At 42.9% G+C, this 12433-nt stretch overlaps 1 protein-coding gene across 6 annotated transcripts in view; it reads left to right on the top strand.

Moving 5' to 3' along the window:
- Positions 1–12433, top strand: part of LOC146811779 (CD276 antigen-like) — a 296310-nt gene that overhangs the window by 90770 nt on the left and 193107 nt on the right. For 3 of the 6 annotated variants that reach the window (XM_085618767.1, XM_085618768.1, XM_085618765.1), the window contains exon 2: positions 4455–4576. The exons of the other annotated variants lie outside the window; for them this stretch is intronic. The gene's annotated coding sequence lies outside the window, so the exon portion shown is untranslated. The remainder of the gene's footprint in view (positions 1–4454; positions 4577–12433) is intronic. 6 annotated transcript variants of the gene reach the window in all.

Here is a 12433-nt window from a genome sequence, read left to right as displayed (position 1 = left end):
ATTTGCACATTTCCTAAATTGTGAGCACCCATACTAGCACGAGAATTATAGGACATTTGTCAAAGTGACTTCTTTTTTTACACATTGCCTTTCATTTGGAAGGCAGAAATGCATCAAAAAGTCAAAAGGTTATAAAGGTTGCTCTACAATTCTGTGTTACCCTAAGTCTCCCGATAAAAATGGTACCTCACTTGTGAGGGTAGGCCTCGTGCCCGCGACGGGAAACGGCTCAAAACGCAACGTAGACACACTTTATTTTTACAGTGAAAAATGACCTTTTTTTGCAAAGTGCCTAGCTGTAGATTTTGAACCCTAGCTCTGCCGGCACCTAGGGAAACTTAGCAAACCTATACATATTTCAAAACTAGAGACCTAGGGGAATCCAGGATGGGGTGACTTGACTGGGTCTCACCAGGTTCTGTTACCCAGAATCTCTTGCAAACCTCAAACTTTGTAAAAATAAAAACACACATTTTCCTCACATTTCTGTGGTGGAAAGATCTGGATTCTGCGTGGATCAACAAAATTCCACTCACCCGGCATTCCCCAAAGTTTTCAGAGAAAAATGGTACCTCACTTGTGTGGGTAGGCCTAGTGGCCGTGACAGGAAACGGCCCAAAACACAATGCGGACACACCACATTTTCACAGGGAAAACTGACCCTTTTTTTGCAAAGTGCCTAACTGTAGATTTTGAACCCTAGCTCTTCCGGCACCAAGGGAAATCTATACATTTTTGAAAACTAGACACCTGAGGGTGTCCAGCAAGCTATGGCTTGCATGGATCCCCCAACGTTTTCCTACCCAGAATCCCCTGTAAACCTCAAATTTAGCTAAAAAATCACTTTTTTCTCAAATATCTGTGTGTGAAAGTTCTGGAATCTGCGTGGATCCACCAATTTCCTACCACCCAGCGTTCCCCCAGGTCTCTCCGTAAAAATAGTACCTCACTTGCGTGGGTGGGTCAAGTACCCGTGACAGGCAAGGGCCCAAAACGTATTGAGGAGACATCAAAATTAACTATCACAAAACAACCTGGTTTTGCAAGGGGGTCACCTGGATTTTTGGCCCCGGGCTCGGCGGCCATCTTGGGAATCTACCAAACCCACACATTTGCAGGGGATTCTGGGTAAGAAAATGTTGGGGGACCCAGGCAGGCCATACCTTGCTGGACTCCCCCGGGTGTCTAGTTTTCAGAAATGTGTGGGTTTGGTAGGTTTTCCAAGATGACCGCTGAACCAGGTTGTTTTGTGATAGGTCATTTTGATGTCTCCTCAATACGTTTCGGCCCTTGCCTGTAGCGGGTACTTGACTCACCCAAGCGAATGAGGTACCATTTTTATTGAGAGACCTGGGGGAAGGCTGTGTGAAAGGAAATTTGTGGATCCATGCAGATTCCAGAACTTTCCCACACAGAAATTTGAGACAAAAGTGATTTTTTTGCTATATTTGAGGTATGAAGGGGATTCTGGGTAGGAAAATGTTAGGGGACCCACGCAAGCCATACCTTGCTGGAGTCCCCCGGGTGTCTAGTTTTCAGAAATGTGTAGGTTTGGTAGGTTTCCCAAGATGGCCACCGAACTCCGAGCCGAAAACCCAGGTGACTCCCCTTGCAAAACCAGGTTGTTTTGTGATAGGTCATTTTGATGTCTCCTCAATACGTTTTGGCCCTTGCCTGTAGCGGGTACTTGACTCACCCACGCAAGTGAGGTACCATTTTTATCGAGAGACCTGGAGGAATGCTGTGTGAAAGGAAATGTGTGGATCCACGCAGATTCCAGAACTTTCTCACACAGTAATTTGAGACAAAAGTGATTTTTTCAGCTATATTTGAGGTTTGCAGGGGATTCTGGGTAGGAAAATGTTGGGGGACCCATGCAAGCCATACCTTGCTGGACTCCCCCGTGTGTCTAGTATTCAGAAATGTGTGGGTTTTGTAGGTTTCCCAAGATGGCCGCTGAGCCCGGGGCCAAAAACACAAGTGACTCCCGCCCCTAAACAAGTTAACAATAGCAATGCAAAAGATCACATTGACAAGTGTAAAGATAAAAAATATAAAATATACAGATTAGTTAGCCTCTAAAACATCTAAGGATCTCTGGTACCACAAACTCATCTGTCTCATACAGACCCGCACAAATATGCCTTGTAATAAGCTTTAGCACTCAACTCGCATAACATTTAATTGAGTTTCACCCTATACGCCAAGGGAACATTCATCCTGTGTTGCCTCATAGGAACAGGATCTTGATTTATAATACATTTCTATTTGAACTCTTGGACTTTCCCCATATTCTTTAAACTCTTCCTGGAACTCACTCTCCCAGGAGCGCAAAGAGAGTCTCCAGGAGACTCAGTACATTACAAGACAGTGTAACTTAACACTATGCACAACAGTCTCTCCAAGTTACTGATAATGCCCTACTTAATGCTGTTGAAAACACACTCTACGTAAGGTTGCTATTTAGAGTCCTGATCTGCTCTCCATCATGTACATATGCTACACCTTGCACCCCTGTGACGGACGAACAAACCCGCCAGGGGCAAATAACTCCCTATCACAAAATGCCTAAGTGGAAATGGATGCAGGAAAATGTGCCTTGGACGCATTATATGGCACGGGCCCCAGTCATTAATTGAAGGGATATTATTGGCTACCATTGAATGACAAGGTATTCTGTGGGAAGCGGTGCAGGAGTATGTACTAGATTGGTGGAGGGCGGTGGCCCCCTGATGTGGTTCGGCCTACACATTAGTACTGTCCATGCAGTATTAGATTGGTTGGATTATTTTAAGTTGCCCTTGGGCTTCTTGTTCATCGCTCTTTCCTCTATTCCTCACTCTCTCTCTTTCACTCTTCTCTTTTATTCTTCTCGTTCTTCAGCTCTATTTCTGTGGTTGACCCTTAAGTAAGATCCACGTTTCTTTTTCTTGGTAATGAAATGTATTCTGTTATGTTGTCTGTATTGTAATGTAATGCATTAATGGTGTATGCTCTTCTCTTTGGGAAACATAAAAGAAATAACAAAAGAAAAGGACCCATTATAGGGCATTGCCTTATCCGAATTGGCGCTCATGTAATCAGTAATAGGATTTGCGTCTCCCTCTAGAAGCAACTATATCATGGCTTCTCTTGTTTTCTCACCTCAGTGCACCCTAATTCCTGCTGGTGTTAATAACTCATTGCTCTAAAATTCTGGGAAACAAAGGTGCATTAGTCCAACAAGCAACTCATACATTGCTTCGTAGGAAGCCTAAACAGTGTGCCCACTGAAGGCAGTCCACAGATATGTGCCAACCACAAGCACACATTGCCAGTGAGCCCACCTCTCTTCCAGCCTCCTGTGTCTCTTCAAGGTTCTGCAGTCTTCTCTTTCTTAGTACAGGATTCCCTTTGCTAGGTGGGCACAGTTCTTGAATCCCCACGGTCTTCAACTTCAGATCTTCGGGACCACCTCTGTGGACTTTTCTGCTGCAGCTACTTCGGAAGCTGGCCCACTTCCCAAAGAGTGAGTAGAATACTGCCTGGTTCGAGATCATGCAAGGCCACCTCCATTATGCTGCATAATTGAAAGGCAGCATAACCAAATCTCATGTACTAATAATCTAAAGTTGTATCCAACCCTCACCTTGAAGTAGGCCATGGTTACCCCAAGTGGTTCTGTGTGTGTCCTATTGGTGTTCGGACCACCAATCCAGGTTGCCTTTATCAGACGGTTTAGACTTGGCTGTCCTAGCAATGGTTGTGGAATCATCTTTCTTATTTCAGCCATAAATTCATGTTAAAAAGCCGTACAAAGATATTTACATGAATAGTTCCCTTCCACCCAGCAGCACTCAAAACAAATCATTCTGCTTTCAATCCCTTTGTATAGCAGTTGTCAGCTTACTGACACTTAACCCTGAATGCCCCAAGGAAGAGCAAGCAATGCACACATGAACAAAGCCTCTGCTGATAAGAACATTGCTCCTCCTTTCACCTCTCCACAGGGACAACTAGTTAGATTCTCTCAGGAACTCATCCCACACCTGAAGGTACTGTGGAGTTTATAAAGATGATAGTACATTTGAATCCCGCTGTGGCGAAAGACCTACAAAAGAGTCTGCCAGGCGCTATTCTGTTGGTTGAAAAAATCAACTAAGCTTCTTTGGATTGCAGATGTTTCAAAGTCACTTCCTTCAACTTGAGACAATATCTATTTGGAAAGCTGGTATATTTTCAGCCAACAACCTTGTCTCTTGCCTATCCCATGTCAATCTCTGTCCTGAGCAAAGATAGTTGTATCGTAAGCCCATCATTCTTGTCCAAAACCAGCAGCACTTACAATCTCTCTGTTCTATCATCTCTGCTACCATAGCCTTGACACTCCTCATTTCTTTGTCCACTTACAACACTGAAGTCATATTCCTAACGTTCTACGTCTTCTATCCTGCTTTCCATCTTTGTCTCTCTAGGAAAGTGCTGAAATGTTCAATCAGCATAAACGACACTGAAGAACCCACGCACAAGCACTTGTTATAGCAGAGTTACTCTTCAGCAGAAAAATCCAGCAGAGGATACCTACCACAGTGTACCGGTAAGCCAGCCCACATGCTCGCTTTTGCCAAATGAAGTATTTGACATGCGTCCCCCCATATAGATTATTAATAAGAGAATTGCCTTCTGCTATGTGATAAATGATGCACCCACCACTCCCTCTTGTACAAAGCTGGGTTGCTCTTAGAAAAGATGAGGGCCCTCTAAATTCTATCCACCATTGTAATCAAAGTGGTCCATGGTTCACCTTCTCAATGCCTTGCCAAGATACAGAAACCAACCTTTCTTGGGCACCAGACCCCAGGGTGGCACTTTAAAATGCAGGCACGATCTCCAGTCAAAAGGGCACAGAATTCTTCAAAACCTCGTTTCCATTTCAATATTTTCTACCAATACCCGAGGCTGCTTAATTTCTAATTTCAAACTCCCAGCAGGAGTGATTTCAAATGAAAACAGAGGCCATTGTTGTGTATGTGGGCATATTAACCATTACTAATCAGGTGCCTAACCCTGCTGATTTTATGATGTGCTTTGAGATTGCAGACACAGCTTCTCCATGTAGGTTTATTAATTTGGGCAGAAAAGGGTCCAATGTGTTTGTCTCGTTCTTGGAAATATCTTCACTTGTCTTTACATTGAGCTTCAGGCAATAGGAAGCTTGACCAAACAGGTTCATGACAGGTTTTATTAAAGATATCACGGCTTTTTTCAGAAGAGATTTCGACTCACTCCTGAAATGAATAAACCGTATACCCAGGCACCAGCCAATGATTTTTTAAAAATCTTATGGGATCAAGCACACAAAAATTCATGGCTGGGAGCTATGATGTTATGAAAATATTTAATAGTGAGCTCTACTTCATCAAGTGTGATGAGCTTATGATCAAGCATTGGCATCTACAAATAGTTGTGGAAAGCGATTTGTATCTATTTATTAATTAAGCTTAGTTTCTGTAATAACTCCATAGATGCAATTTTTCAAAAATGACTACACTGATCAAGATGAGTTCAGCCATGTGAACCTTTATATTGTTCAAAGTAGTTTTGTGACTCATTAATGCAAGTGTGAATGCACACATCAGTTGATTTAATGACAGTACAACCTCAAACACCATCTGTGCGAGAAGGAGAAGTGTGAAAGAAAAATTTGCTTTCAAGTTTTGGTTGAGTCTGTAAATGTATTTATTTTTTTAAAAACTGTACATCACAGAGCAATGGAGCAAGAGGGCCTCCCAAGGTTTGCTTCGGAGTTGAACTCCCAGGGGTTAAGAAGAAGCACACATTTTATACTCTAACACAGACGTTTCCACATTTGGTTGCATGTCTGAAACTAAACGTTTTGCGACTTCAGTGAGCAGGGGCAGAGATGAGCTCAAGAGATGAGCAAATGGCTTTGGAGGTATCTACAACAAATCACAGTGGCCGCAAAGAGGGCGCAGTTTAGGAAATCTCACTTTAGATGCCAGGGACGGTCAGAAATGGTAAAGTCTGGTAAACAGAGTTTAGTATCGACAAGGAAACATTACGGTTTACTTCATTCAAGTAGTTACATATGGTAATCCGTTTAATCTGACAATCCACCCCTATGCGCTCCTTTACAGTGTATCCCAAAAAATAAACACACAATTCAGCCCTCGTTAAACAGAAATATCTTGTCCCTCGCCATCTTCTCTAGTCGATACATTATTTCTAAGTAGTTCATCATGAAAACGCAAAAAGGTGGAAATAGAAGAGATTTGTGTGCCTCGATTGAAACTATGGGGGTGATGCAACCTTGAAAACATACGTAAATAAAAATAGTGATGCGACTAAATTTTAAAATGGTCATGTCCCTAGCCCCAAATACACATTTCAATCAAGACCAGATGTTCCGCCATTCAAATTAACCATCAACAGTGTGTGAGTCTTTAACGGTATTTTGTATGTCACTCACTTGTTTGTGAACTCCATGGAGTTATCTGGAATGAGACTCCAGGATTCAGTCACTGCTGTAGTAGGACTGACAGGGCTCTGTGCAACCAAACTGAGGATCCATTCTGTTCAGCAGCATAACAATTCCCTGAACAACCATGTGAGTAGTTACACTTTCAAGACCACTCTCAGGAGAATATGGGCCTGTTTTAGAGTTCGTCGGAGGGGTTACTCCGTCACAAACCTGATGGATATCCTGTTCTCTGCATTGTATTTGCCATTTGATTTAATGCACTTGTAATATGGCAGACAAAGTATCTGTTATGCATGTGATGGAGTAAACCATCCACCTAACTCTGAATCAGGCCCTTAGTCTCCATCTACCAGCACTCTCACAACCTTTCCATTTTCGTTGGTAGATAGGGCCATGCTGTAGCTGGAAAGATGATAGAAAATAATTGTGCAGTCAATGAAATGCGCATTTCTTTCTCCATCGTAAAGTAGAAGGATGTGTGGATAAGTGTCAACAAACTGGTGCTAAAGAGAAAAGTGGGAACCTGACCATGGTTTTGGTTGCCCCATGCAAGCTCTGTTGCATCAAATATAGAAACCCGTCCATTCTTACAGTAGCCAAATATAAGCTCCGTTGCTACAAATATAGGATGTTTGTTTACGGTCCAGGGAGGACCTGGCCAGGCAGTTGGGGCTGGACTGTTCCCATGAGGCACAGGGTCAAGTCTGATTTGCATATGGCTGGCTCCAAACTGGGACGGCGAGGTAAGCTAAAGAATGATGATGGATTCAACCCAGATCTCTGAATGGGAGTGAGTGTCTAAGAAGTTTCAGCACTCCTCCCATCATCTCCTTGTATTTTGCATTGTTCGCCCTAAGTTGGCAGGGTATCCCCAGACGTGGGTCCCTTACTCCCTTTACCACTGGATTCAAGCTAGCCTGGCTGATGAGGGGTGTTAGCGAGAAACCAGTCCCATGAAGCTTGTTTCCTGTCCAGGGAGGACCTGGTGTGGCAGTTTGGGCTGGACTGTTCCCATGAGGCACAGGGTCAAGACTGATTTGCAAATGATTGGGTCCAAACTGGGGTGGCGAAGTGAGCGAAAGAATGATGATGGATTCAACCCAGACCTGTGACTGGGAGTGAGTGTCTGAAAAGTTTCAGCACTTCGTCCATCATCTCCTTGTGTTTGCTACAAATATAGTACGTCTCACTTTGTTCAGATACACCATTCTGGGTGACCACTACACTAGAAGAAAAAGCATTCGCAATGCAATTACTGAAAGTTTGAAAGTTTGAGCTATTGGCGCTGCTAACAGTAATGCAATGTCATTAGCTCAAACCTTTCATAATGCTATTACATTCCAAATGGATCGTGGCACCTGCACTTTAGCTTTAAACATCTGAAGCTAAAGTGAGAGTGCCACTATTGCTTCAAAAGTAAAGCAATAGAAAATGTGCACTTTTTACTATTTCTTTACTTTTGAAGAAATTGCAGCACCTGTGCTTTAGCTTCAGATTTTTAAAGCTAAAGTGGACATGCCGCGATTGCTAAAGTAAACAAATAGAAAAAAAAATGGCGTCCACAATCAATTTGTTTTCTATTTGTTTTTTTTTTTAAAGCCTGGGCAAAGCACTACGCTACGCTTGCGTAGTTTGCGCTACTACGCACTATGCGAATTGCACGTAGCACAGTGCAAACACGCGTAGTGCAGCGGTCATTTTTTGCTTGATCGCGGTCCTCAACGTTAAGTTGGCGACCGCGAGCAAGCAAAATGACATCCCGGCAACATCAAGTTGCCGATCGCGAGCGTGGAAATGAAACCTTCCGGCGAGCTTCTCAACACGGGGAGGTCAGGTTTCTAATTGCGAGTGGTCGCGTATGCTCGCGATGAGAAACTACCAGTCCACGTTGAGAAAGCTGCCACTCGAGTAGAAATCTACTTGAGTGGCAGAAAACAACCGCTTGCACTGTGCAAGATGCAGTTTGCACTGATTGCACAGTGCCGGATGCTTGTCCGCACAGTGCAATCAGTGCGAACAGCATCTTGCACAGTGCACTACGCAGTTTGCGAAGCTACGCGTAGCTCACGTAGTGCGAAGTGCACTTCGCGTAGCTACGCGTAGCGCTACTTCGCAAACTACACCCAGGGTTACTTTTGTTACAATGGCTGCACCTGCGCTTCAGCTTTGAAAATCTTCAGCTAATGTGAGGGTGTCGCTATTGCTTCAAAAGTAATGCAATAGAAAACACATGTATTATTTTTTCTATTACTTTACTTTTGAAGCAATCGTGGCACCCGCGCTTCAGCTTAAGATGCTTAAAGCTAAAGCGCGGGTCCCGCCATTGTAAACAAAAGTAAATACCCAGAAAAAAAGGCATGCAGCTGTTTCGGCGATCGCAATTAACAAGGTGCTTAAATAAAAAAAGAGTTGCGGGAAAGCCTGTCCTGCCTGCAGCAGCAGGTAGGAGAAATACGTTTAAGAAAATAGTGTTCCAAGGCTATAAATAAAAGCTACGGAGTAGCAGCACATGTAACAGGGAGTGTCCTCATAGGAGGTTACAAGAAGAGAAAAAGCGGTACTAAGGAGTGACTACTAAACCTATTGACCAATGAAAAGCCACAGTTTATAAAGGACAGTGACAGGACCCAATTAAAATGATGAGCGGAAAGTGGGTGGTTCTTCATGACCATATCCTGAATATAACATGTGTCGAAGAGACAGAGCAAGCGCAGCCTCGGCGAGACCTAAAAACAGTGCTTGCCATGTCAACTTGGTTGAAAATCACAAAGGCATTGGGTATTGCTGTGACTTATAACCACATTACATTGTACCCCATACATATCTGCCATTTCCTTTGCAGCGGCAGCTAGAAGAATGTCAGGAGTAGTATTGCCTTCTCACATAAGGCCTTAATCACATCATCAAGCGTGATGTCTGTTTTCTATTTTTCTCATTCAGGAATGAAGGACTTGATGTACAAAGGAATTTTGTGTTTTTAAAGCCTGCGTATACCAAAACACACATTTTATGACTGCAGTATAGCTTTTTGGTATGCATGAAACGTATCAGAAAACCATTTCCAATTCACAAATAGGATTTATGGACCGATACTGTATTGCAAATAGGAAGGGGCATTCTTTCCTAATTGCAATTCAGTATTGTATATTTAAACGGTTTCTGACAGTAATTGCATCCATTGATCAGTTACCAACATCTCAAAGGTGATTATAAGTGAATTGGAAAGAGGAAGGTTTCCCCTAAAACAACTTCCCCTTAGTGAGTGCTGTTGGCAGTTTCGAGGATTTCAGAAATGCAATTGTTTTATTACTAGGTGCATTCGCTCCTTTAAACACTTTAAAGAAAATGTGATGTTTGGGAATGAAACGGAGTGATGCTGGTCTCCTGTTCCTTGCAGGCTGCCATCTGTGTGGTTATGGCCAATCGCACGGAGCCTCAAATAGCTACCTGCTAAATTCATATTCAATAGGCAGGCCATTCTGTGACCTCTGCAACTGGAAATATTGCAACACAACCTATTAGTACACTTGTCACAATACAAAAACAGACGCAGGTCATAAATAGTTGGTGCACAATTTGCAAGCATCGTTTCTGTCCTGTCTCTTTATACATCAATCGGCTGAATGTGCATGCTAATGGAAGGCAGCAAATTATTCTTCCCATTCAAAGGGAATTGGGGTCAGGGGAAACCTCCTTTGTTGGTCAGTGGTTACATGGGAAAAGAGCCAGCAAGAGGAAAGATTCAAATTTAATTTGCATTGATCCAGTACTTGCAGAAAGGTCTTGTCTTTGTAAACATATAGCCTACCTCTGGGAAGGGTGCTGGGCACTGGTCTACTGACTTCGTCCAGACTACTGCCTGCCCCCATTCAGGAGGGGAGAGACCATACCAGAGGTTACAAACTGCACCTCAAGAGGGCAGCCTACGTGCCTCTCCCACCACCCTGTGCAGAACATTCAGTGATTAAAAAAGCTGAGAGCAAATGCAATCTCGCTTGCTGGAATGAATTTGACCGGCCACATAACCAAGTACAGGGGACCTGATGCGAGTAATATATAAAAAACAAGGGGGGATTATCCTTTTCCTCTAAAATTGTTCCTGACGAAACCCATCGACCCGACAAGGGCGCATGTCGGCTGAAACATGTAGACCATGTTTTGACCTTTTGTCAGTAATGTGAAGGACACGTTACAGGTCCTATTTTTCATATCCACCTTTGTTTTTAACCTTAGCCTTATCATTGTTTTGAATACATCTAATTCTATGATGAAGAGATGATTCCAATGAACTTTTTTACAAAGTAGATCCCAACTATTTCCTCTGAATCACCTCCTGGTGGAGGACAACAAGACCCGATGATGATGCTATCAACCATGACTACGCCAATGGCCAAAGACATACCAAAGGCGGAAAATGGCTGTTGAGGGTCCTACATATTTGTTATCAAGATACCTCGAGGCCTCAGGGCTTCACTCCTTAGGTCTCGCATAGGGCAGCGCATGCGCTGCCTCTCCGAGGCATTAAGTAATTTGTAAATGTGTTGAATCTCCGCCTACTGCAGCTCTTTGTCAGTAATTGGTTCCTGAGCTTGTCTGTTTTAGTGTGTTGGTTTCTGACAGGCTAATGCCCTTTGTCGATCAGCCTTTACTTTTTTAAGAACGCCCACGCAGCACCGCCTAACTACAGTAAACATGCTTTATGTGGCATGAAGTGTTCCAGTTGGAACTCTTTTGTTTCTTTTCGTGGCTATTGCTGAAAGAGTTTAGCTGTGTTTAGTTTGAGGCATTGGAATGAAGTGAATTGGGTCAGTAGCGTGTTTTATTATTATAGCTGTGTTTACTTTGAATTGGGTCCATAGCGTGTTTTATTAGCTGTGTTTTCTTTGAGGCATTGGAATGGAGTGAATTGGTTCCGTACTTTTAGTGTACGATGGTCCGTTTCTGCTATTTATTTTGTTTTCATTTTTTTTTTCAGAACAATTACACTGTTATTTAGCGCGTTTTACTTATGTAACTAGAAGGGTTTAGCTGTGTTATTTTGCTGCATTGGAATGGAGTGATTTGGCTCGTAATTTTAGTGTACGATGTTCCTTTTTCTGCTTTTTTGCTTATGTTTATTTATTTTCCCGGGAGAGTTGCATTGCTATTTAGCGCGTTTTGATTTATTTTCCCGGGAGTTTGGCTGTCTTTACTTTGTGGCATTTGAATGGAAAAGACCTTTCGCATCACTCTGTGTCTTCATTTGCATCTCTTTGAGGCTGGGAACGAAGAGATTACAATCTATACTGCCCATTTTAATGTACTTCATTATCTTGGCCTGGTTTCGGTTCTCAGCTGTCACAAACAAGTTGACGCTTCACACCATACCAGACTTTCTGTCTTCCGATTTTTTTACCCTTTTCACACATTATTCCCAATTGAAGGGGACTGCGAAGTGGCTGTGTGCGCGTAGCGTGGATGCGGGTAGGAAACCCTTGAATAATAGTGTACATGGGCGCAATGCTTCAGGCTCTTTTATAATTGTCCCTTGTGCCTTTATGAATATATAGCAAATGGCACACCATGTACTGACTTCGTAAGGATAGCAGGATGATTTGATGTGTGAATGAAGTCCCGTAAATATACGATCATACTTGATATCAGCAGCGAGCGTGAAGCGTGTTGATGTGTAAAATGGTATACATTTGCCCAAAACAAACGTTTCTTATTTACAACTGTGCTCGTGTTATAAGGAACATCAGTTTAGCCTTTGGTGCTATTTTGTTGTTGTAACCACATGGGCTCACTGTTTTCGGGTGTTTTATACTTGCAAGCTCTAACTTTATTAATCCCTCTCGAATCTCATCCCATGTTCTAAGTATGTAAAGACGGCAGGATGATTTCATGTTACAATTTCGTGCTGTAACTATACTATCGCAGCTGATGTTAGCAGTGAGCGTGAAAATTCATCAT

This window comes from Triturus cristatus, chromosome 7, assembly GCF_964204655.1.
Source record: "Triturus cristatus chromosome 7, aTriCri1.1, whole genome shotgun sequence".
In the NCBI taxonomy this organism is placed as follows: Eukaryota; Metazoa; Chordata; class Amphibia; order Caudata; family Salamandridae; genus Triturus; species Triturus cristatus.
The sequence above is the reverse complement of the archived record's forward strand: the minus strand, read 5'-3'. Positions and strand labels throughout refer to the sequence as shown.